Below are 5,274 nucleotides of genomic sequence, written 5' to 3'. Positions count from 1 at the left end.
GAGAGAGAGAGAGAGAGAGAGAGAGAGAGAGAGAGAGAGAGAGAAACAGAGTTAACCTAGAAGCAATGAAAAATTTTTGATATAAAGTAAATATAATTTAGTCTTTTGCAAAGTCGAAAGTCGAATGAAAATAATCGAACGAATGTTTTGCACGCATATAATCTCTCGGAACTTGTTTAATAAATTACAATTTGTTATAAATAAACTTATTACTATCGTATTATAGTATGAATTTTACCTTTGACCACGCGGCGTCATCGTCGATGTTGCATGATCTGCAAGAAAATATAGAAACAAAAAGTTGAATAATTAATTAGGCGCTAAGTAGAAATTTATTTCTTTTTTTATGCAAAAAAATAACAATAACATATTGTTTTATGTCGAGCAAATTTCTCGAATATCGTACGTTCTAACGAAAGAAGACTCATCGATAATTGATAATAGAATATTTCTAATCGACAAAAAAAGAGAAGGATATAAAAAACTATTCGTAAAAAATTCCATACCTAAAGATCCAGATGCGCAGTTCGAAACAACTTGGAAAAACAATTGGGCCAATCAATTCGAATGCTGCGTTCAACTTTTTTTTATATAAATAAGTAACAAGAATATATTTTTTGACGACGCACAATTTCCTCGATCATCGAAGCTTAACGCGAGAAGAGACTCGTCGATAATCCATAATCGAATATTTCTAATCGGCCAAAGGAAAGAAAAAAGAAAAAAGAAAAACGATGAAAGAAAAAAAAAAGAGAGAGAGATATATATATATATATAATAGAGAAAACACGAATAAAAAACCGTTTCAAAAAAATCTAGGCGCGCGTCTAAACAACGGATGATAATAGTACGAGAAAAAGAAAGGAAACAAAAGAAAAAGAAAAAAGAAAGAAGAAAAAAGAAGGTAAAGAAGAAGAAGAAAAAGAAAAAAGAGGAAGGGAAAAAAAGAAACTAATAACGAGAGAAAGAAGGGAAAAAAAACGAAACGAATTATATTTGAATGTACGTTCGCAAGATGGCGACGGATAGTGCGAAAGTAAGAGCTAACCAAAACGACGGAATAAATCGAAAACATTGGCGCTACGATCGTACGGCGTGGGTAAAGACGGGCGGAAGATGCGCGTAGGAACATTGCGCAGGCTCTTGTTTTGCTCGACGGTATAACGGCGAGGGACATAGAGGAGAGTTCGTTATTGGTGGAGTTAAGCGAAGTGGGGCGAGAGGAGTGGAGAGGGGATAGCGAGGCACGCTCTCACGGGGCATGGCGTGGTGTGCGTTCTAGTAAACAACTTGTGCGCGACTCGCGCGGATAGAATCCGTTTGGTCTCGGCGAATTTTTCCTATTTTCCTTTCTTATTTATATATATATATATACACATACATATATATATGTGTGCATGCATACGTACGTGTATGGATACAAACAGATACATTAATAAGATAGCACGCGCACAGAGAAAGAGAAAGAGAGAGAGAGAGAGGGACATAAACAGATTAATAAAAAATATAAAAGTGTTATGTATATAAATTGGTCCATCGAGGAGCACGAAATGCCGAGAAAAGATCCTACGCGTCTGTGAGTCCTTCGCGCGCGCGTGTGTGTGTGTGTGTTTTGTGCGTTACTTTATTAAACGAATTAAAGAAATAAATAAATACATAGGAATATTTTACATACATATATCTACATACGCATACGTACGTACATATATAACTACGACGACGATATTCGAATGGAATAACTTTCGGTGAGTGCGTGCGTGCGTGCGTTACTCTCGATAAAGTGTGTGTTGGTGTATTAGTGGCGTGTATATATCTCTCTCTGTCGGAGCTACTCTCCTACGCTATTTCCGCCTATTTTTTTTTCTTCTATCTATCCCTCTCATTCTCTTTCTCTTTCTCTCTCTCTCTCTCTCTCTCTCTTTCTTTCTTTCTCTCTCGCTGCGTATTCTCTATCTATCTATCTCTAGACGATACAAAACGTTCTAACCAACGACCTCGTTTTTCGGTGTGTTCTCTCTCTCTCTCTCTATCTATCTATCTATCTATCTATCTACTCCGTACATTTATATTGCGTAGTGTGTCTGTGTGGTACGTGTACGTGCGTTGTTTGTGAGAAAAAGAACGAGAGAGAGAAAAAAGAAAGAAGGAAAGAAAGAAGGAAGGAAGGAAGGAAGGAAAGAAGAAAGAAAGAAAGAAAGAAAAAGTAGACAAATATATAGATAGAAAGAGGAAACAGAGAGAGAAAGAAGAGTATCAGAGAAGTGGACATCGTGGATGGAAATAGAGCGTCTTCAAGGGATTTTCAATCGTGGATGATGGTACGCCGCACCATTTCATCGTCGTCAACAACGTTGTCGTCGTCGTCGTTAACGTCGTCAACATCGTCAACGTCGTAGTCGGCTTAGACGTCGTAACACGCCGTCTCGGTAAGTCCCCCTCCCTCTATCTTTCATCTCACCCTTCTCTTTCTCTCTCTCTCTCTCTCTTTCTCTCTTTCTCTTTCTTTCTCTTAACTATCCTTCTTCATCATCCACGCGTGCCTACGACGTATATTTTCGGAACACGAGCACACCAACGACGCTACTTACTTATTTACTTAGTTAGTTAGTTAGTTAGCTACTTAGTTACATACGTACGTACGTTACGTATGTATGGATGGATGTATGTATGTATGTATGTACGTACTGCTAATGCTGTCTCACTCCAACTCATTTACAATAATATCGACGAATAAATTGTATGACGGGTGCCATTATTACGACCGATGATTTCAAATTACCCGCCTTTGTTATTATCCTCATTTTTCTTTATTATCTTCTTTTGTTTCGTTTTGATTTGCTTTTCTTCCGTTTTTTATCATGTTTTTTGTTCTTTTTTTTTTTTGTAATACGTACGTAGTGTAAGATATAGAGAAACACAGAGAGAGAGAGGGGAGGGAAGAGTACATATTTTTCTTGCATTTATTGTAGAAATGAAAACTCGATCGATTTGAGTTAGCGAGAAAGAGATAGATAGATAAAATAGAAATAAAGATAGAGATAGAGATAGATTTTGGAAAAGGGTGGCTCCCAGGGCGTTTCTGTGAAGAACACTCTCGACTTATTTCTTCCGCGGGAGAAAGCATCGATCTTAAAGAAAGAGAGGAGATAGATAGAGTGAGAGAAAGAGAGAGACTGGAAAGAGGAAGGGAGGGAGGAATAGGAGGGAGGGGAATCGAGAGAGACGTTTTTCACCCTCGATAACGAGTCCCACTATCCCCCCCTTCTCTCTCTCTCTCTCTCTCTCTCTCTCTCTCTCTCTCTCTCTCGTTCTTAGAAGTATATCAAAATACGTGCGAATACGTTGATCATATTTTTGGAAAGTTTTCTCTCTCTCTCTCTCTCTCTCCTCTTTCTCTTTCTCTCTTGCAAAGACATATCGCCTTTCACACGACGATTCTTCGTTTAGTCACTGACCTCCCGTTCGTTCGGGTAGCTTCGTTCGTCACCGTTCTCCTTCGTGTTGTCGTCGTCGGCGTCTTCGGCGTCGTCGTCGTCGTCGTCGTCGTCGTCGTCGTCGCCGCGTGCGTCGTCGTCGTCGTCGTCGTCGTAGTAGTCATCGTCTTCTTTTTCTTGTTTACCACGAAGGGACGATGAAAGAGCGAGAGCGAGAGAGAGAAAGAGAGAGTGAGCGTATGTGTACGATATATCTGTGTGTTTGTGTATAGAAGCCGAGTAAAAGAGAGTGAGCGAGAGAGAAAGAAAGAGGGAGAAAGAGAGAGAGAGAGAGAGATTCGGAAAGAAAGAGCAAAAGCGAAAGAGACAGAAAATCGTGTGCCGATGGCGGCAGCGGACCACCGAGCTCGAGGAAAACGCCGGCGTTCTTGCTTCTCGCTGGATTCCTTTACGGTCGACGGCGCTGAGAGCGAAGGGAGAGAGAGAGAGAGGGTATCGATCGGACCTACCGGTTGTTGGTTGCCTACTACTACATTACTACACTACTACTACTACTACTACTACTACTGCTAGTATTATTACTAATACTATTACTATTCTACACTACCACTACTACTATTACTACTGCACTACCACAGCGTTGCAACCGTCGCCAATGGTTGCTCTCTCTCTCTATTCTCTATTCTCTCTCTCTCTCTCTCTCTCTCTCTCTCTCTCTCTCTCTCTCCCGCGCTCTCTATATCTCTCTTCTTTCTCTCTCTTCTTTCTCTTTCTACTTTTACTTTTGATGCCCTTTAACGAAAAAATATCAACCTGATTTTTCAGTCGAATAAACCGGGAATATGAAGAGATCAAAGAGATATTTTTGAGGTTAGATTTCCTTAGGTTTTTATCATCGTTTTGTTTCGTTAGTTTTTGTAACCTTTTTCCTTTACTTTTCTTTTTTTTTTTCATTCTTTTTCCTTTTATTTCTTCCCTTTTTCTTTTTCTTCTTCAGTCGTCGAGCGCGCCAATTTCATATCGATGATATTGGATGGAGGATTTTATTATTAATAATAAATAATTGTAAAATGAGATTAATAGGAACTGGGGAGGATTAGAGAATCATTGATTAGAAATCGATAAAAGATTATGTTAAGTTCGATAAATTATTTGTTCATATGTATATTGAGTGTGTGTGTGTGTGTGTTGTGTTGTGTTGTGATGAGTTACAATAGTTCGCTTCCTTGCTACATTTTTAACGAGAAATATCAACATGTAGAGTCGAATTCAAGAGGATTTAGGATGAAAGGATTTTTTTTGAGGTTAGCTTTTTTATGTGGTTGAATTGGATTCTTTCGGACGATTGGTCAAGCGCGCGAATTTCAAATTGGAAAAGGAAAAATATGACGTGATATTTTTGAAGAGATATAGAAGTATATATATATATATACATATATATATATATATATATATAATTACACACACATTGCAGTTCGCGAATTAGGCAGCATATTTGAACATCACGTTCGGAAAAAAAGGCAACGAAAAAAATAAATCAAAATGAAGAAAAGATCTTATTAAAAAAAAAAATTATTGCAAATGTTTCGATAATATAATAACAACAAATTAAAAAGAAACGATATACCAAAACATAGATAAGTAATAATAATAATAGTAAAAACTAGGAAATGAAAAGAAAAGCAAAAAAAAAATAATTCTCAACCTCTTTCATGAAATTCCTTCGTGTTGTTCGTCTCTGTAGAAAAACGCGGGAATTTCAAACGAACCGAGGTTTATGAATGACTGACGTCATCGTCGTACACACATAAATGACGTTGCAAAAAGTAAGAATTTCTAA

The 5,274-nt window shown here is 37.9% G+C and overlaps 2 long non-coding RNA genes across 3 annotated transcripts in view; one reads left to right on the top strand and one right to left on the bottom strand.

Annotated features, from left to right (window-relative positions):
* Positions 1-695, bottom strand: part of LOC122636692 — a 5,540-nt gene extending 4,845 nt beyond the window's left edge. The window contains exons 1-2 of one of the 2 annotated variants that reach the window (XR_006329004.1): positions 507-695; positions 239-275 (exon numbers count right to left, since the gene is read on the bottom strand). This is a non-coding gene — a long non-coding RNA (uncharacterized LOC122636692). The remainder of the gene's footprint in view (positions 1-238; positions 276-506) is intronic. The other variant, XR_006329005.1, reaches the window with a different exon arrangement.
* Positions 696-738: 43 nt separating this feature from the next.
* LOC122636694 overlaps positions 739-5,274 on the top strand; it is a 33,455-nt gene continuing 28,919 nt past the window's right edge. Inside the window, exon 1 of the long non-coding RNA XR_006329008.1 lies at positions 739-2,426. This is a non-coding gene — a long non-coding RNA (uncharacterized LOC122636694). The remainder of the gene's footprint in view (positions 2,427-5,274) is intronic.

Source organism: Vespula pensylvanica, chromosome 23, assembly GCF_014466175.1.
Source record: "Vespula pensylvanica isolate Volc-1 chromosome 23, ASM1446617v1, whole genome shotgun sequence".
NCBI classification, from domain to species: Eukaryota; Metazoa; Arthropoda; class Insecta; order Hymenoptera; family Vespidae; genus Vespula; species Vespula pensylvanica.
This window is presented reverse-complemented; position numbering and strand designations above follow the sequence as displayed.